A 21,453-nucleotide genomic window follows, 5' to 3' on the forward strand; every position below is an offset into this window, starting at 1 on the left:
TACTCCCAATTAATACTCAACTATTTTTTTTTTATAAATGTCCGTCAAGTCCAACCTTGTTTCAGTCTTCATCATTAGTCCATTTCATTTCTATAATTCTTTACTTCTCTTCGTGGACATCAGTTAGTTCTTGTACAAATTTCTCCACTTTCCGGTAGTCAACGAAAAATCTTCTTTCTTAGTTATCCAGGAAAATTATCAATTTTGATGGGTAGCTCAATAAAAATTTATAGTCCTTTTCCCATAAAGATTTTATCACTGGATTAAATTCCTTCGGCCTCTTCAGAAGATCATAACTTATGTCTGGATTTAAAAAAAACTCTTTTCCCTTCTATTATCAATGGCCCATTTCTCTTTTTAGCACCTTGAGTAGCTGCCTTCAAGATCATTTCTTTATCTTGATACCTTAAGCATTTTATCAAAATTGATCTTGGATTTTGATCTTCTTGAGGTCTTGGTCTTAAAGCTCTGTGTGCTCTTTCAATTTCAATTACTTGGCTTCCTTCTTTCATTTCCAAAATATTCGGAATCCATTCTTGAAAGAATTTTATTGGATTTTCTCCCTCTGTACCTTCCATAAGACCAACAATTTTAATGTTATTTCGTCTACTAGAGTTTTCAAGCGCATCTATTTTTTTCCAACATCCGTTTTCTTTCTATTGTCCAGGCAAGATTATTGTCTTCTATCTTATCTATTCTTTCAGTGTTTTCTTCCATTTTTACTTCCATCTCTTTAGCTTTATTATCCATCTTCTTTTGTTTTTCCACCACATTATCGAATGTATTCTGCATCCTTCTTATATCTGTTCTTATAGCTTTTATTTCATTCATCATATATATCAGGATATCTCTTATGTCTCCTTTAATCTCTTCCCTCCTTTCCTCTTCTTCATCCTCTGTATTTCCCAAAGAGTCTGATTCCACTTCCGATTCACTTCCAGCCGTAGTTGTGATTTGTAGTTTTGTTAATATCTGTTCATGCATACTTTCGCGCATGTGTTGTTCTTGCCGTTTCTTCTTAGAGACCGCCGACATTGCTGCAACTTCCTGTCCTGCATCATCAGAAGTGCCATGCACTTCGTTGGGAGGAGATCCAACTTGAGTCCGAGGCTTCGCCGAGACAGTTAGGTCTTTTTCCCCGCCGATTTGCGCAGTCTTCGAAGTAGTAGCTTTCTTCTGTTTCGGTTTAGGAGCCATATCAAAAGATAATCCTGAGTTACTTATAAATAGTTTCTAGTAGATATTTGTTAACTTTTCTTCATTTAAACCCTATTTCATTACTTTTTACGAGGGAGCTGGATTCCCAACGTCTCGACCCTACGTCATCACGTGACGCCCCCCCCCCCCCCCGCAAATGTCTAAGAAAGTTGAGGCCCTGTCATGCTTTCTTTGCATTGGCACTTCTGTGTTGGACCCAGGACTAAATCTCTGAAATAATAACATCGAGAAATTTAAAGTTGCTGACCTCTTCACCTCTGACTCTCTGATGAGAACTGGCTCTCGGATCTCTGTTTTTTTAACTCCTGAAATCAATAATCAGATCCTTGGTCTTGCTGATATCAAGTGAGAGGCTGCTGTTGTGACACCACTCAGCCAGGTTTTTAAATCTCCCTTCTATTTGCTGACTCATCACCACCCTAAATTTGGACAATGACAGTGGTGTCATCAGCAAACTTAAATATGGCATTGGAGCTGTGCTTAGCCTCATAGTCATAAATATAAAGTGAATAGAACAGGGGGCTAAGCACACAGCTTTGTGCCACACCTGTGCTGATTGGGGTCTTCAAGGGAGAAAATAAGGATTCAGTTGCACAAGGAGGTATTAAGGCCTAGGTCTTGGAGCCTAATGATCAGCTTCAGGATTATAGCTTTGAATCCCTATTCATGGCAGGAATAAATAAAAATATGAATGCCAAAGGAAAAGGAACATGAATGCATAGAACACCTGTTCTTATTTGGTAGTATCCAAGAATAACAGGGGTAAGATTACTGGTTTTAGCTCCAGTAATGTGTACTGATGATGCCATTTTAATGAATTACCTTGATTTACATTGAAATTATAAGAAGGTTAAATCCAAAAATTTATTAAAGAATTACTGAACTTATTATTATTATTATTTTATCTCTGCTCAAGCTGGTTAAAACTGAGGTACAGACAAACGACAAGCACACACATTTCTCTATTGCGACAAACTTTCAGACTATTCTAGTGGTGTTTAGTTTCCAAGGTTTCAAAGGTACATTTAATGTCAGAGAAACGTATGCAACATACATCCTGAAATGCTTTTTTTTCACAGCCATCCATGAAAACAGAGGCGTGCCTCCAAGGAAAAAATGACAGTAAATGTTAGAAACCCGAAGTTACACCCCCCAGTTCCCCTCCCTCTCGTGCATAAGCAGCAGGGAGCAACGATCCCCCCACCAACAAAAAGAAAACATCGGCACCCACCACTCAGCACTCAAGCATGCAGCAAAACATCAGCAAGACACAGACTTGCAGTACCCCAAAGACTACTCATTCATCCAGTATTCGACATACCACAGGCTCTCTCTCTCCCTAATAAGGGAGAAGGAGATATCTCCATTTCACAGCGAGAGGGGAGACATAACCAACAACTCACTGGTTTATGATGTTAAAAGTCCATTGCGTCGCTCTTTCCGAGCTCTGTGCCCAAAGATCTGAGGTCTCTGGGCACACAGCCATAGACCTTCCAACTCCCATGACACACCGTTCTCCTTCTGGGACACTGATATTTGATCCGCCTGTCTCCCGAGCCACGAGATCTCAGACCTCCGAAGGTGAGTGAAGCTCTTAGGCCACATCCTTGGCCTGTCAAATAACAGCTAGTCATGAAACCCTGAGAGCGGGTCCCATTGCCGCAAAGAACCGAAGTGAGCATGTAACTGCAGATCAAGGTCTTCAAAAGAACTCTGAGATGGAAAAACAGAGATAGTAAAGATAGAAATAGTGCTCTTTCCAAAGATGCAAGCAAAGGAGTCGCTGTTTAGCACCATCAAGACAGAGCTCCGCCTCCAGAAAGTAGAGAGGCTTTCTGAAGATTTGCATAAATGCTGCTGTGTAGGCCGAATTGTTTAACACCATTGTGTAGTGACTTCGGGGTGATAATAATTATAAATATTACTTTTGGGACAATGTATATCCTGTTCATGTACCATAGCCTTTCAACTTCCTCTTTTAGTTCAGCGTATTTCCGATGTTGTTCACTTATTGTTTTCTGGATGTTATGTGTGTTTAGAATGGCTATATCTGTGAAGTAAGGTGTTCTTGCTTATTTATCCTGTAATATTATATCACAACAATTATTATGGATTTTCCTATCTGTAATAATGGAAGGATTTTAATATAATTTGTAGGACTCTGTCTCCAAAACTGGATCAAGCTTGTATTTATAGTAAGGTATGGTGTCTTTTATGGGTTTGTATTTTAAAGCAAGGTTTTGGTGAATGAAGTTTGCCACATGATAGTGCCTGTGTGAGTAATCAGATTGAGTTAAACTGCTGCAGGATCCTGTAATGTGTTGGATCGTTTCTAGCTTCTCTTGGTATTATCTTCATTTATCATCATGAATTTGTTTGTATTTTATTATCGATTTTTGATATTTTTGTGTTAACCATCTGGCCCTGTATTGCCATAAGGAACTCTTCTGTTTCTGGGAAAAAGTCTCCAACTCCTTGCCAGGTGTTTAACTCTTCTTTGTCAACATCTAGTTTGCTCAAATCATGGGGATGTCTTCCATGAAGGGTTTTGCTCTTCCATTGGTTCACCTGTTCTTCTATAGTGATAATTTCTTAAGAGTTGGTTATCCAACCAGAAAGTTTTGTGATTTTCAGAATGGATTGGACCTGGAATTCTATAAGAAAAGAGGTGGTACCGTATGCTTTCCAGTCAATTCTTATTGGTGCACAGATGTTGGTGTTATGTCCCCTTGCACCCCTGAGTTAGAACAACTAACAATCAAATGTAGACTATTCTATATGCCTCAAGAGTTCTCATCTGTGATCCTGACTGCTGTTTACATACAGCCGATGGCTGATTATAAGCAAGCACTCACAAAACTGTACGATGCAGTCTGTAAACAAGAAACAGCCCATCCCAATGCATTTCAAATTATAGTCAGTGCCTTTAACCAGGCCTGTTTGAAAATAATCCTGTCCAGTTATCACCAGCATATAACCTGTTGCACCAGAGGTCCCAACATACTACACCACTGCTACACTATGATAAGGAATACTTATCATTCCTTCCTGAGGCAACATTTTGGCAGTCAGATCATTTGGCTATACTCCTGCTACCTGCATACAGAGACTAAAGAGCAAGGCCCCTGAGACGAAGACAGCCAAGAAGTGGTCACAAGAGCTCAGGAATGGTTACAGGATTGCCTCAGTCAGTGGACTGGGCCATGTTCAAGAATTCATCTGAGGACCTGAATGACTACACCAGGGTGGTTACAGATTTTACTAAAACAGCTGTGGATGAGTGTGTCTTCACTAAATTGTTCAGGGTTTTCCTCAATCGGAAGCCCAGAAATCTGGAATCTGCTGAGAGCCTGGAGATCAAGAATGCCACACGAGGTGTAGGTATGATATCCAGAAAGCCATCTTTCAAGCAAAGTGGAGATTCCAGACTAGACTGGAATCAAAGAGGAATGCATGACAGCTGTGTCAGGGTTTGATTTCCATAAACTACTACAAAGCTAAATCTTGCGACATCCAGGACAGCAGAGCTTCGCTTCCAGATGAGTTCAATGCCTTCTATCCTCAATTTGACCACCAGAACAGGGAGGAACCATCACGCACCCCTATGTTCCCCGATGAACCTTTTGTCTCACTATCTGAAGATGACGTGCGGGCTGCCTTCAAGAGAGTGAATCCAGTGGATGGAGTACCTGGCTGAGTACTGAAGACCTGTGCCACCCAACACGGATATCTTCATCCTCTCGTTCCAGCAGTGTGTGGTACCCACCTGCTTCAAACAGGCTTCTATCGTACCAGTGACCAAGAAGAGTGTGGTAATCTGTCTAAGTGACTATAGCCCAGAGGTACTTACATTCACAGTGGTGAAGTATTTTGAGAGGCATATCAGCTCCTGTCTGAATAGTCACTTGGATCTGCTCCAATTCGCCTACCAAGGCCACAGGTCTACAGCAGATGCTATCTTATTGGCTCTTCACACGACCCTGGAACATCTGAACAGCAAAGATGCATATATCAGGATGCTCTTTGTCGATCACATCTCAACATTTAATGCTATCAACCCCTCAAAACTAATCATAAAACTCCAAAACCTGGGCCTCAAAACCCTTTTGTGCAATTGGATCCTGGATTTCCTCACTTGTAGACCCCAGTCAGTTCGAATTGGTAAAAACAGCTCCTCCACAATCTCCATCAGCACAGGAGCACCACACTGATGTGTGCTTAGCCCCCTGCTCTACTCGCTTTACACCTAAGACTGTGTGGCTAAGTACAACTCCAACAACATATACAAGTTTGCTGATAACATCTTGTTGTGGGCTGCATCAAAGGGGGTGTTGAATCAGCATACAGGAGGGAGATTGAAAACTTGGCTGAGTGATGTAATAACAACAACCTCTCATTCAATGTCAGTAAGACCAAGGAGTCAATTGAAGACTTCAGGAGAGGGAAACCAGAGGTCTAGGAGCCTGTAATCATCAGAGGATCAGAGGTGGAAAGGGTCAGTAACTCTAAATTCCTGGATGACACTATTTCAAAGGACCTGCCTTGGACCTATCATGTAAATATTATTGTGAAGAAAGCACCACAGTGCCTCTACTTACTCAAGAGTCTAAGGAGGTTCGGATGTCATTGAAAGCTTTGGCAAAGTTCTATAGAAGTGTGGTGGAAAGTGTGCTGACTGGCCGCATTACAGCCTGGTATGAGAACACCAATGCCTATGAGCAGAAAATCCGACAGCAGTTAGTGGATTCGTCCCAGTACATCATGAGTAAAATCTTCCCAACCATTGAGAATGTCTACATGAAACATTTTCATGGAAAAGCAACATCAATCATCAAAGACCCCCACCATGTTCTTTTCTCACTGCTGCCATCAGGTAGAAGGTACAAGTCCCTCAGGACTCACACCACCAGGTTCAAGAACAGTTCCTAACCCTCAGCCATCAGATTCTTGATTGAAGCTACACTTATTTAAAGACTCATTTAATGACTCCTATATTGTTATTTCATGCTTGTTATTTATTGCTATTTATTTATATCTGCATTTGCACAGTTTGTTTACAGTTCCTGATGTTTACAGTTTACAGTTATTGTTCTGTAGATTCGCTAATTTTGCCTGCAGAAAGAGAATCTCATGGTTGTATGCAGTGGTATGTATGAGCAATGATATTAAATTTTACTTTGAACTTTTCTCATTTCTCTGGGTTGTGCTTCCATTCAACTTCAGTTGGGTGTACTTCTTATCAGAGTTGTATATGCTTGCATGGAGTGCTGAATCCTGTTTTCATTGATGAAAATACATCCTGAAATTTTATCTGACTGTTGTGTAATTTTTTAATATCTGTTATTTTTCTTCCTCCTTCTCTCTTAGAAGTCTAATTTAAGACTCTTCATGTGAAGTTAGTGTTTTCTAAAATTTGCCATTTCAGTACTTATTTTTCCTTGTAAATTTTTCAGGTTGGTTTCGGACTAAGATATTATGCCAAAAGAATATGTTAATATTAATATAGTGAAAGCGCTGATTGCCTTTATTATACTTTTACTTTTGAGTTCTGTTTGGCAGATTTTCTTAAGCATTGAAGAAAATTCTATCATAAATTTTCCATTTATCACACTTACGATCTATTTTCGATGCTTGATATTCCAGATTCTTATATGATTGTTATTCATTCATTGTTTGTATTGTATCCCGCTGCTCTATTTTGAATTCTATTAATTCTATTGCATCTTTCTTTATGTTTAATTTTCTGTATTTATCAAGTCTAAATTCATGTTTATATCTTTAGAAAATAGGTTTACTATTAGAATTAATTGCTTTTGCCTTACTGATGAAGGAACGTATAATTTCAAATCATCCATCTATAGAAGGTGTGTCAAAATATACTTTGTTTGGTTGTCTCTAATTTGATACCCATTTTTCATCTGATTCTGTAAGTTAGAGAGCGGGTGTAAAGCTAAAGAATACGATAGTGGGCTTAGAGAGTCACTTGGAAAATGCCTCTGTTTATTTTGATAAGGGTAGTTATTCTTATTTGATTGTTAATGGATAGGGTGATTATAGTATGCCAATGGTTCTTCAGATGTTGTAGAAATTTCACATATTGGGTGTAGTTTATATATATTAAGAGCTTCTATTAACCATGAGTGTGGGACAGAAGTAAATGCTTTTTGTTGGTCAGAATAATAATATTATGGGCAGCCTTAGGAGAGACAAAGGCTACGGGAGTAAACCCAGACAGCAAATCCGGAGTGGAGACCCTATGGAAACTGCAGTCATTGATCATCCTTCCAGCTACTCCTCCAGCTAAGCTGATGCAAGCACAGTGTCTCATAAGCTTTCCTTTGGACTACACTGGTGAGGCCAAGAGGGGGATGTTGACAAATGGTCATCTCAGGATCTCCATACCTTCTGCCTAGGCAGGTGATGATGATGATAATAAGACCATAGACCATAAAACATAGAAGCAGAATTGGCCCATCGAGTCTGCTCAGCCTTTAAATCATGGCTGCTCCTTTTCTACCCTTCTCAACCCCGTTCTCTGACCTTCTCCCCATAACCTTTGATGCCGTGTCCAAGCAAGAACCTATCAATCTCTGCCTTAAATACACCCAATGGCCTGGCCTCCACAGTTGCCAATGGTAACAAAATTTCACAAATTCATCACTCTCTGACTAAGGTGCAAGATTTCCTTGCATCTCTGTTTTAAATGGACACTCCTCTATCCTAAGGCTGTGTCTTCTTGTCCTAGACTGCCCCACCATGTGAAACATCCTTTCCACATCTACTCTGTCTAGGCCTTTTAACAGGGTCAGGGACATCTCTGATTGCGTCCACAGTATTGTGGAGGGGGAGGGAGAGCAGCCAGATGTCTTGGTACATATTGGTACCAATGATATAGGAAGGAAAAGTAAAGAGTTCTGAAGACAAAATTGCAGCCAGCAGGGTGAGTATCAGTGCATTGGGGATGTAGAATCAAAAAGAGTAGCAAATACAGCATTCGAAGTGTTATTGCCAATACATGGAGTATAAGAAATAAGGTGGATAATCTTATTGCACTATTACAGATTACCAGGTATGACGTTGTGGCCACCTCTGAATCATGGCTGAAGAATGGTTGTAGTTGGGAGCTGAATGTCCAAGGTTACACATTGTACTGAACGGATAGGAAGGTAGCCAGAGGGTGTGTGCTCTGCTGGTAAAGAATGAATTCAAATGAGTAGAAAGATGTGACATAGGATTGGGAGATTTTGAATTCTTGTGGGTTGAATTAAGAAACTGCAAGGGTAAAAGGACCTTGGTGACAGCTATATACAGGCCTTCCAACAGTAGCTGGGATGTGGACCATAGATTACATCAGGAAATGGAAAATGCATGTCAAAGGGGCAAAGTTATGACAGTCATGGGAGATTTTAACATGCAACTCAAATGGGAAAATCAGGTTGGTAATGGATTTCAAGAGAGTGAGTTCATTGAATGCTGATGAGATGGCTTTTTAGGGCAGTTTGTCATTGAGCCCACTAGGGGATCAGATATACTGGATTGGGTGTTATGTAATGAACCGGAGGAGATTAGGGAGTTTAAGGTAAAAGAGCCCTTAGGAGCCAGTGATCACAATATGATTGAGTTCAACTTGAACTCTGATACGGAGAAAGTAAAGTTTGATGCAGCAGTATTTCAGAGAGGGCATACAACAAAACAAAAATTAGCGGGAAGATAGAGGAATAGAAAGCTTTTAAACACCTACAGAGAGCAACTAAAAGAATCATTAGAAGGGAAAGGATGAAATAAGTAAGCAAGCTAGCAAATAACTTCAAAGTAGATACTGAAATTTTTTCAAGTATGCAAAAAATAAAAGAGAATTGAAAGTGGATATAGGACCGCTAGAAAGTGAGGCTGGAGAAATAATAACAGGAGTCAAGGAGATGGCAGATGAACTAAATGAGTATTTTGCATCAGTCTTCACTGTGGAAGACACTAGCAGTGTGCAAGATGCTGAAGCGTGTAAGGGAAGAGAAGTAAGTGCAGCTACTGTTACAATGAAAAAGGTGCTCAAAAAGCTGACCTAAGTCATCCTGACCAGATCTGCATCCTAGGTTTCAGAAGGAGGTAGCGGTAGAGATCGTGGTGGCATTATCAAATATCAATGGAATCTTGCAAGGAGCCAGAGGACTGGAAAACTGCAAATGTTACTCCACTCTTTAAGAAAGGAGGAAGGCAGCAGAAAGGAATTTATAGTCCAGTTAGCCTGACCTCAGTGTTGGGAAGATGTTGGAGTCAATTGCTAAGGATGAGGTTATGGAATATTTGGTGACACAGGACAAGATAGGACAAAGATAGTATGGTTTCCTTAAGGGAAAATATTGCCTGACAAACCTGTTGGAAAGCTTTGAGGAGAGTACAAGTAGGATAGCTAAAGGGGAAGCAGTGGATGTTGTATATTTGGATTTTCAGAAGGGCTTTGACAAGGTGCCACACATGAGGATGATTACCAAGTTAAAAGCTCATAGTATTTTTGAGAAGTTACTCGCATGTTTAGAGTATTGGCTGATTGGTAGGAGGCAGCAAGTGGGAATGAAAAGACCCTTTTCTGGTTGACTGCCTGTGACTAGTGATGTTACCCAGGTTTCAGTATTGGTCTGCTTCTTGTTATGCTGTGTATCAATGATTTAGATGATGGAATAGATGGCTTTGTTGCCAAGTTTGCAGATGATACAAAGATTGGTGGAGGGGCAGATAGTGTTGAGGAAACAGGCAGGCTATGGAAGGACTTGGAGAATGGGCAAGAAAGTGGCAAATGAAGTACAATGTTGGAAAATGCATGGTCATACACTTCGGCAGAAGAAATAAATGTGCAGACTATTTTCTAAAAGGAGAGAAAATCCAAAACTCTGAGATACTAAGGGACTTGGGAATCCTTCTGCAGAACACCCTAAAGGGTAGAGCTGGTGGTGAGAAAGGCAAATGCAATGTTATATTATTATATCTGGGTGGTTGTTATGGATTGAGCTATCAGTAATGACGGATCAGTCATAATATCATTTGTGGGACTTTGATTCTAACACTAGATCAGGCTTGTATTTAGAGTAAAGTTGATTTATTTTATGAGTTTGTATTTTAAAACAAAGCAAGACTCTGCTGATTAATGTTTTCCACTTGATTATGCCTGTGTAGGTAGTCAGATTGTGTTAAATTGCTGCACAACCCTGTAATGTGTTGGATTATTTCTGATTTCTCTCGGCATTATCTATATTTATCATTTTGAATTTGTTGGTCTTGGGAATGCCAAAAGCAGCAGTTTCCATTATTAAGGACCTCCAGCACCCAGGCGTGTTCTTTTCTCACTGTTACCATCAGGCAGGAGATGTGTACAGAAGCCTGAAGGCACACACTCAGCGATTCAGGAACAGCTTCTTCCCCTCTGCCATCCGATTCCTAAATGGACATTGAACCCTTGGACACTACCTCACTTTTTTTAATATATATTAAACTTTTATTGCACAAAGTTTAATCTATTCAATATACTTATACTGTAATTGATTTAATTAATTAATGTTTTTATTATTATTTTGCTTAGTTTTTTTTCTTCTATATTATGTATTGCATTGAACTGCTGCTGCTAAGTTAACAAATTTCACTACACATGCCAGTGATAATAAACCTGATTCAGATTCTGATTCTGAATGTATATTGGGAAATAATATGCAGACTTCACTGAAGCTCACTGGTTCAGGGATGATGAAATTCAATTTAGTGTTGGGGAATGTGAAATAAGAAGAGACATTCTTACCAGTGAGATTTGGGTGGTGGTGGGATGGAGCGAAAAGACTGAGTTCAAATGGTCACAATTGTAATGTTATGCTCCCCTTTTGTGCATGATTTTCATAAGCACCGTCACCACCTTCTTATATTTCTTATCATTATAGACTCTTGCTAATCCCTCTTCAGTTCAAAACAGCTTTGCAGAATTGATTGACCTTGAAATATCCCTGAATGCAGCTTTCTGCAAATCAACAGTTTAAGCAACTGTCAATTACTCTCAGAAATAACTGGTTGTGATAAGCACGACTGAAAAAAAAATCAACATTTGTTTAAAAGCAGCTCTCTGATGTTTTACATGTGCTGCACTGGTATTCAATAAAGATTGCAGCAAGGCTTCGATTAATGAAAACGGTGACTGAATTTGATAGCATCAAAAAACTGGATGTAGGGATTGTATTGTGTGATTAACCCATGCCCATTCAGTGCTTTGGAGGCATCCTGCCAATTTCATGTTGTTTGATAATTATAATAATCCTAGCACATAGCTAGTGTTAATCACACTGTTCAATGATTTGATGCTTCAACAGCAAGCCAGTAGCACAGCTGACATCAATTAAAGGCTAACTTTTCTGTTCTAATCAGTTTGCAGTTCAAAGCAGTGGGTCACTTTAGCACAGTTCTCCCTGGATTATAAGAGGATTCCATTCCTGTGAACAGTCCGTAACACAAACAGGTCACAAGAGGGAAAAGTTGCCACAAACCATGTTCCTGTATGTCCAAAGATACCTATAGCCTCATAGCAAGGTGAAAATCCAGCCCACTGGTCTCCTAAATGCCTGTTTGCAGGGTCAGGCCTTCTTAAACTGGGGCAAATCTATATACTTGTGGGGCATCTACAATCAGGTCCATATCCTCTTTGCATTGCTGCCATCAGAGAAGAGATACAGGAGCATGAAGACCCACACCTCGAAGTTCAAAACCAGTGCCTTCCCCCATTGCCACCAAGTTCCTGAACTGACCTGAAAACCCCTTATTCACTTTGGACTATTGTTCCCCTAACTTACACTAATGTTGCTGTGGATACTTCTGTTTATTTTGTCAAGTAGGTTCAAGTAAAGTTCATTTATGCTAATCATGGTTGCACCATGTTTCTGCTGCAAAAAGCTCATTCTTATGGCATTTACACTATAAAATCTTTATTTCCCTTCATCAATTTTCGACTGCAAACACAGAGAGAATGTAAATACCTCCCCCTTCAGTTGGAAACAAGAGGTTCAATAGTCCTTTGCCACACTGACAACTGAAGAAATTGAAGTCCATATTCTGTTCCATGACAGATGTGTGGCAGTTCCTAATAATACAGCAAGGATTTACAAATATGAATCCATAAATAAGTATGACTGTAAGGAAAGTTTATGACTGGGTACATTTTAGTAGAAGATGCTCCTAATAACTTATCTTTAAAATAATGAAAGGAATGGTCCTCTAAGAACAGAGGGCATGACCTTAGAATAGAGGGGTGTCCTTTAAGAATGGTAATAAGGAGGAATTTCTTTAGCCAGACGGTGGTGAATCTGTGGAATTCTTTGCCACAGCCAGCTGTGGAGGCTGAGTCTTTGTAGGGCAGAGCATGGCCTATATGGCAACTCCTTTGTTTGCATCTTTGGAAACAGCTCTATTTCTATCTTTGATATCTCTTTTTTTCCCTTTCTTTGGAAGACCCTGACCTGGAGCTACATGCTGACTTCAGTTCTTTGTGGGATTGGGACCCACTCTTAGGGACTCACAACCGGCTGCTTTTTGATATCCCAAGGACGGGGCCTGGGAGACTAGCGCACCTTCAGAGTGCTGGATTTTCGTGGCTCTGGGGACCAGCTGATTCTAGGCTGGTGCCTCAAAATGAGGCATCACGGGAGGACACGGAAGATCGGAAGCAGCAGGCTAGCTGTCGTGGGCTGTGTGTCCAGAGTTCTTTGGGCACGGAGCTTGGAAAAAGCAATGCAACAGACTTTTAACACCATAAATCAACCACTTGTTTGTTATATCTCCCCTCTCACTGTGAAACATGAAACAAGGACACCTCTTTTTCCCTTATTAGGGAGAGAGAGAGCCTGTGGTATGTTGAATTACAGGGTGAACGAGTAGTCTTCGGGGTACTGCAAGTCTGTGTCTTTATTGATGCTTTGCTGCACGCTTGAGTGCTCAGTGGAGGGCGCCGATGCTTTTTTGATGGTGGGGGTGGGGGATCGTTGTCTTGCTGCTGCTTGTGCTTGGGAGGGGGGAGCAGGTGGGACAGTCTTTGGGATTCTAATGTTTAACTGTAATTCATTCTTTAGGGTGCCCCTCTGTTTTCGTGGATGTTTGCAAAGAAATAGAATTTCAGGATTTGTATATTGTATGCATTTCTCTGACATTAAATGTATCTGTTGAACCTATACTTAAGGCAGAGGTTGACAGATTATTAATTGGCCAGGGATAAAGAGATGGGGGAGAAGGCAGGAGATTGGTGCTGAGAGGAAAATTGGATCAGCAATGATGAAATGGTGGAGCAGACTTGATAGGCCAAATGGTCTAATTCTGCTCCTATACCTTATGGTCTTATGGCATCAATAGGGATCATGAGTATAAAATAATCACTTAATGCATTCTACAAGGAAGAGGATGAGGTTTGTAGCAGGTAAACCAGTGTGTAGATGTGGGAGAAAGTAAGAGCATGGTAGGTTGAAAGACTGAGATGAAATAAGACTGATGAATCAGTGTGGTGACAAGACCAGTCAGAGACTGGATATCCTGTGGTGACAGACTCACTTCCTGACATACCATATACAATGCACAAGGTAGGCATGCAATAGAATACTCTGGGAGCTCAGTATCATCACTCGATTGACAGCCCATCCACTATGCATAGTATTCATTTCATGGCGACAGAATACACAATGCAGTGTAATTTCTCACCTGGGCTATGCTGGTAGCACCTCTCATACCATCAGTATCAGCATCATGAAGAAGAATCAATGGGTTGATGGTGATCAACACAATATTCAGATGCTCCTGCAAGCAACGCACTATACTGACAGAGATATATCACCGTTTCTTCATCTTTACTGGGACAATATTCTAGAAATCTCCACTCAGCAACATTGTGAGAGCAACATCAGGAGATGAAATGCAACAGTTCAAGGTGGCCTACCCCACACTCTCAAGAGGAATTAGAACGGGCATGAAGTGCTGTGCTTGCCAGTGTCACAAACGTTCCAAAAAAAAGTTTAGATCCAATACACCCTGCTCATGGTCTGCTTGTCCCACTCCATTCAAGGAGGTGGCTACATATCATCATCACCAGGACCACTGGATTCAAAAAAGGGCTACTTTTCCCAAGCAGTAAGGCTGATCAACACCTCCACCCACTAACCTCCCCTCAACACACCCGTCACCACCACTACTTTATCTTACTGTGTAAGATGTACAGTATGTACAGACACTCCTGTACCAACTGTCACTTTATGTACATACAATCAAACTATGTATATAAAGTATCTTAAGTATTTATATTTGTTGTGCTTTTTATTAGTTTTCTTTATCTTATTGTGTTGCGCTGTGCTGCATCAGATCCATAGTAACAATTTTTTAATTCTCCTTTACACTTGTGTACTGGAAATGACATTAAACAATCTTGAATCTTGAATCGTGAAGCACTAACAGAGAACACTGAAGTATAATGTCCTGTTTCTCCATTGTACATTTCACACAATTCTATGTAAACTTTTATCAGGCTTCTGAATTTTTCCTTATGTGAATTCATGACAAACGTTGTCCAATAAAGCTCAGTTGCATTTCTCAGAATTTTTTATACCCTGTTATACAATTGCACATTGCAAGTTGTTGAATTTTGACAGCTCAAGTAATCCACCACGTCCTTTCAATTTCAAACATTCTGATCCGGTGTACAGAATTGCTAAGCCCTGTCTGACTTAATCCAACCCAGAATTTTTAATTCAACTGAATCCTTCTTTAGCCAAACTGAGATGAACATTAAACAAATTTAGTACATAGCAGGCTTATTTTGTTACTTTAAAATTAGAACCTAGTAATTTGAAGGATAATTTGAAGCTACACTACAGCACGCAATGACCTGTCCTAAACTAACATCTTGGTGTAGTACTGAGTGACTTAATATGGTGAAGAAGACATTCCCTTTCAGATGAGATTCCAAATATTTTCCTCTGGTTACATTTTAAATAAATTTAAGCACTGGATTTGGCTAGAATGGATAAATGAAATCATGCAACTGCACATCAGTGCTTTTGAAACAAGATCACTGATGATTCAGATGAATCTACTGACCTCAGATTACTGATGTAATGTTGTAACACAGTTTAGATCTTCAGTGTAATGTTAAGTCAGCTGTAACAAGTAAAGTCAACACAATGGTTCCCGCAAAAGCGCCCATTTGAGGAGGTTTCAGTTGAGAGAGCACTAAGTATTCACAATGGCAATTAATAACTTTTGAGTTAAATTTCCAAGTTCAAAGTTTAAAGCAAACTTACTACCAACATACACATGTACTACCATATACCACCCTGAGATTAATTTTCCTGCAGGCATTCACAGCAGAATAAAGAAAGAAAGAAGAAAGAAGAATGCAATTGAATCAATAGAATAATAGAATACAATTTGGTATCTAAACTAAAATAACAAGTATGTAAGTGGTCCATTCTTTGTGCAGAGGAAACTCCTAGCTGAAAATACTAGTTCTCTATTAATCTGTAAATGAATATCCTGCTTTGACATATATTTATGCCATACAACAACATCAAACTAATATGTCCTTCCTAAGTATTTGCTGCTAGTCTTCAGCTGAAGTGAAATCCTGTTGTGATTTCTGTAATATGTCTGAATGTCTTTACACATTAGCCATTCAGGAATTCCATTCACATTTGCTACCGTAAAGTAGTCACATGGGTCCCAGTTATGCTGCCTTTTTGTTGGCTTTGTGGAACAGTCCATTTTCCAAGCCTTTACGGGTATCCGTCCCCCTCTTTTCCTTCGCTACATCAACGACTGCATTGGCGCTGTAGATGAAGCCACACTCAGGTTGGAGGAACAACACCTTATATACTGGCTGGGTAGCCTCCAACCTGATGGCATGAACATTAACTTCTCTAACTTCCGCTAATGCCCCTCCTCCCCTTCTTACCCCATCCCTGATATGTTTAGTGTTTTCCCCCTCCTTTCTTTTTTTCTCTCTCTCTCTCTCTGCCCATCATTCTGCCTGTTCTCCATCTCCCTCTAGTGCTCCCCTCCCCCTTTCTTTCTCCCTAGGCCTCCCGTTCCATGATCCTTTCCCTTCTCCAGCTCTGTATCCCTTTTGCCAATCACCTTTCCGGCTCTCAGCTTCATCCCACCCCCTCCGGTCTTCTTCTATCATTTTGCATTTTCCCCTCCCCCCACTTTCAAATCTCTTACTATCTTTCCTTTCAGTTAGTCCTGATGAAGGGTCTCGGCCTGAAACGTCGACAGTGCTTCACCCTATAGATGCTGCCTGGTCTGCTGCGTTCCACCAGCATTTTGTGTGTGTTGCTTGAATTTCCAGCATCTGCAGATTTCCTCGTGTTCACACGTAAACGTTCACATTATGTTCTACAGCATAATATAAATACATGTAGATGCATGTAGTTTGAAATGTCAGTGTGGTGTGTTTATATGTGCATTTCAAGTTAGACATTGAGCATCCCTAATCTTAAGAATTTATAGATCTGAAAGAGCAGAACTGCAGCTTATATGTGACTCAGAAATGTTTTTATTAAATAAAAGGTTCAGTAGAAATATTTATCTGGCCAGTGTCATTGAGGTAGATCAAGTGATGTTATCTCATCTGCACCAAAACTTTACACTTATTACTTGTGCAATTAGAGACCGTGCCCCTGCAAGTACACACTGTAAACAACTGCAACCTAACACCAGCAAGTGAACTCATGCAAGTGCACAGCAGTGCTTTCAAAACAAGCTCACTGATAAATTCAGGCAATTGCAGGATTAACCTACTGGCTGCAGATTACTGTTAATGTAATGTCATGACAAAGTTTGATTCTTGGCTAACACGTTAAGTCGAGTGTAACATGTGAATTCCATAGAAGTGTTCACACAAATCCACCCGCTTGAGGAGATTTCAGTTATGAGTGTACTGGGAATTCCCAGAGGCACTCAGAAACTTATTGTTAATTATTGTATCTAAACTAGCCTAACAAGTATATAGGTGGTTCAGTCTCTGTGCAGAGGAAGCCACAGGCTGAACATACTACTCTTTTATTAATTTGGTAAGTTAATTTTGCTATTTTAATGACTTTAAACCAGTACTGAACTCTTCCTCTAATAAGTGTGCAGGGGGATATCGTCAGATTGCACAACACATTATTTAGTGGTAGAATGTAAAACAGGCCCTTCCAGCTCTTTAAGAATGCCACCCACCAACCCACCGATTTAGCCCTAGCCTAATCACAGGATAATGACTCACCAGCCTACAGACTGGTATATGTTTGGACTGTGTGAGGAAAGCAAAGCACCCGGAGAAAACTCATGCAGACATGCAAGGTCAGGTGGTAGATGGTGAAAGGCAGGACAGAGAACCTGTCAATCTGTTCAGGAGCACTTTTACTCAGCCACCTTACTATCTTGCTCCCAGCTTTCTCATGCAGATGGCAGAGATGTCACCAAAATACTGTTAATCCACCTCTGATATTAAAGGGGAGTGTCAAATAACATAAGCTGCAGGATTTGGAGTAGAAAGGGCATCTGCCTCGAGGACCTGCTGATGAGTAGGAGGGAAATATACTTCCTAAATCTGAATATGTTCTGGAGTCAGAGTCTCTCCTGGAATCAGTGTATGCTGTAAAGCATATATGTCAAACTCAAGGCCCGCGGGCCAAATTCGGCCCGCGGTGGAATTATCTTTGGCCCACGAGATAATATCTAATTACTATTAAAGCTGACCCCAGTAATCGAAGCGCCTATGGCGTATGATATGGCTAATGCTGAGTTTATTCAGGTACCAGGTTTTCAGGGTTTTTAGTGTTTATTCGGCAGTCTTGCTCGGCAGTCTTCTTCATAAGAAACAGAATTTGTAAAGTGAAACACTTTGTAGTTATAGCAGAGACTGAGACACATGAGAGCAGGCTGAAAAAACGGAGGTAACGAAAGCTGCGTTCGCACGCGTCCGACTGATCCGGCCTGCATGAAGCTGCATTTTGCTCAATCCGGCCCGTGACCTAAAATGAGTTTGACACCCCTGCTTAAAGAATAGCAGGTATAGTCATAGTATTGTAGAGCACAGAATTTGGTTTGTCAACTCAACAAATCCTTACCAACCACGATACTTACTGTGCTAATCCCATCCGCCCGCATCCCTCTTCTCCTTTCCTATCCGTTTGCCTGCCCAAATGTCTTTTAATTGGCTGTGCAAATTCACGTGCAGAGGTCATTGGAGGTTCTGCATGATGAATATTCAGAGGAGATGTCAGGGGTAAGTTTTTTATGCAGTGTGGTCAGTGCATGGAATGGGTTGCCAGCAACAGTGGATACGATAGGGTCTTTTAAGAGACTCCTGGATAGGTACAAGGAGCTTAGAAAAATAGAGGGCTATGGGTAACCTTAGGTAATTTCCAAAGTAAGTACATGTTTGGCACAGCATTGTGGGTTGAAGGGCCTGTATTATGCTTTAGGTTTTCTATGCTTCTATGAGTGGAGTACTCAAGGTGCACCAATGCGATATTCAAACAGTCCATGCATTACTGCAGCATGTTACAGTGAAACTGGTGATACAATGAGGGGCTTTCCATCTCACAATTTACAAGAAAGAAAAAAGTGAATCATGATGATCCAGGCAGCAATGAAAACTCTCTATTAGAGTTTTGTAATGTTGCAATATAACATTCCAAATCATATAACCTATGGACTGACCTTGTAATGTTTTGTAACTCCAAAACATAAAACTAATTGAAGGAAAAACATGGAGCCGAGCATAACATTCTACTTTGTTCTTCCTTAGCGAGGCACACACGTGATATGATGGTATAATGACATCTGCCATTCACATACTTTTACATATACAGTCGGCTTTCCTTATCCGCGAGGGATTAGTTCCAGGACCTCCCGTGGATACCAAAAAACACAGATGCTCAAGTCCCTTATATAATATAGCATAGTATTTGCATATAACCTACGCACATCCTCCCGTACACTTTAAATCATCTCTAGATTGCTTATAATACCTAATACAATGTAAATGCTATGTAAATAGTTGTTATACTGTAGTGTTTAGGGAATATTGACAAGAAAAGAAACTGTACATTTTCCTCTTGCTCACAACACAAGCAGCGAACGAATGAGACACAAGGCGATCAATGATCAAACAACGAGTAAGACTTGTAATACCTGTACAGTAGTTGTTACACTGTCCTGTTTAGGGAATGAGGATGTTTTGGAGGAGGCTCAATAATACTAAAGTCAAGAACTATGGAGGTTGAGGGCTGAGGATCTTCAAGCGTTGAATGTCGAGACTTCAGAATAGCAGCTCCTCTGGGAATGCTGCTGCGGCCTCGGCATTAACGGATGCTGATTCTCCCGTGATCTTTACGTTCTTGAGACTGTAGTGCTTTACATAGCCAGCCAGCCATCCCTTACTAGCCTTAAACTCTTTTCTCTCGCTCTCATCAACCTTGCCACAGTACTGCTCATAGAGACTAAGAGCTTTTTCCATGTATAATTTAGCCATCAGAAGATCCAATATTTCTACTTTCTCAGTGAGAGATAGCACTTTATGCTCCCTCTTAGCCATTGAGGAATTGCTTTGACCGCCTAATTACTTTTTAGGAGCCATTTCTTCACAGGAACAAAGACGAATCGCGGTTGGTTGAATTCGCGCATCTTGACAGACCCATGTCTCTTGGTTACTGGCATTGTCCATGGGCTGTACTCAACCTTAGAAAGAATTCCTTCATCCTCCATGCAACCTAACTCACTGGGTGCTTTATTATGGATAATGTAAGGAACTGGCTTTGTAAAGCTTGTGTAAGGCATTTTCATTTAACATTTTTTTTACCCTAGACACGTTTGAGTTTTCCAATGCCATCCTTGAACACTGCTGTGGCATCATCCCTACCTTTCTTGATTCACTTTCAGTTGACTCTATTGCAGGTGATGTGGCATGAAAATGGTGGATGGATCTCCAGTCAAGTTGTAATTGTCTCATCCACTCACAGCCCCACAATGCTGACCCTCCTATTTTTACCACATACAAACTCAGTCTGGCTTTTTGGTTGTTGTACTTCAATGTTACAAATGTCATTCCCATTACATATTTTCTCCAGTATAAGTTCTTAGTTGGATATCTACAGGTTTCAGTTCAATATCTGTGAAATGCCATTCAAACCCCTTTTGTGAAATGACTGAAACAGATGAGCCAATTTCCATTCACTCCTGGTGGAAGCTATATTGCTTGTCTCTTATTAGTTTTTATATTGTAAATCTCAGTCCTGTATTACTCTGTCATTATCAGATTTTTCATCCACAGCATGAGATTGGTGCTCTTTTTGAAATTACAACTTGATTTTTTAAAATCTTTTTCTCTTCCCTGTGCAGTCCATTCATTTATTTTAGTCTGCCCAACATGCTCTTTAGATGTGTCCTACTTTGTTGCATTTTCAGCATGTTTGGATTTTAATGTCTGGTGTATATAAGCCCCTACAACAATGGTAATACAATTTGTTCAGCCAGGATGACCTCTGTTTCGACGATGCAATTTTGATCTCGCTCACTTTCATTCCTGACTGCAATTCAATTATTGCTGGCTGTGTTTTCCATTGATACAACAATTTCAACTGGTCTTTTAATTGAGAGTTATGCTTCAATTGTCAATGGTTCAATGCTTCCATTTAATATCAGAGAATGTATACAATATACAAACTGAAATTCTTACTCTCTGCAGACATCTTCGAAACAGAAAAAAAACCCAAAGGATGAATGACAGAAAAAAACTTAAGAACCCCAAACTCCCATGCCCCCTTCCCACACATAGGCAGCAAAAAGTGGCATCAATCCTCCCTTCACTTATTCTAGCAGAAAGCATTAACATTCCCACCTCCCACCATGCATGCAACAGCAACTGTTCATCCCAACAGTTCGATATCCCTCAGGCTCTCTCTCTGTCTCACTAACAAGGGAGAGAGAGAGAGGCATCTCTCCTTTCACTTCTTTCACAGAAAGTGGGGAAACAAACAGTCGCTATTCTAATGTTACAGTCTGCATTGCCGCTTTTATTTCAAGTTCCTCCGGCTTGAGAATTGTCAGCAAACTCTCACTCACCTTTGAGAGAGAGAGAGACACCACCCGAGTGCAGAGGCTTCGAACAGCCACACTCACTGTCTCAATGTTCCAGCTCCATGCAATGTTTCAGTTCATGACACCAGTGAGAAATTCCGTCTG

The 21,453-nt window shown here is 40.4% G+C and overlaps 1 long non-coding RNA gene across 5 annotated transcripts in view; it reads left to right on the top strand.

Moving 5' to 3' along the window:
* Nucleotides 1-21,453, top strand: part of LOC140729081 (uncharacterized) — a 136,404-nt gene that overhangs the window by 76,258 nt on the left and 38,693 nt on the right. Inside the window, exon 1 of one of the 5 annotated variants that reach the window (XR_012099260.1) lies at nt 17,220-17,291. The exons of the other annotated variants lie outside the window; for them this stretch is intronic. This is a non-coding gene — a long non-coding RNA (uncharacterized lncRNA). Of the gene's footprint in view, nt 1-17,219; nt 17,292-21,453 lie in introns of those variants that run through there. 5 annotated transcript variants of the gene reach the window in all.

The sequence above is a fragment of the Hemitrygon akajei genome, chromosome 6 (assembly GCF_048418815.1).
Source record: "Hemitrygon akajei chromosome 6, sHemAka1.3, whole genome shotgun sequence".
Lineage (NCBI taxonomy): Eukaryota > Metazoa > Chordata > Chondrichthyes > Myliobatiformes > Dasyatidae > Hemitrygon > Hemitrygon akajei.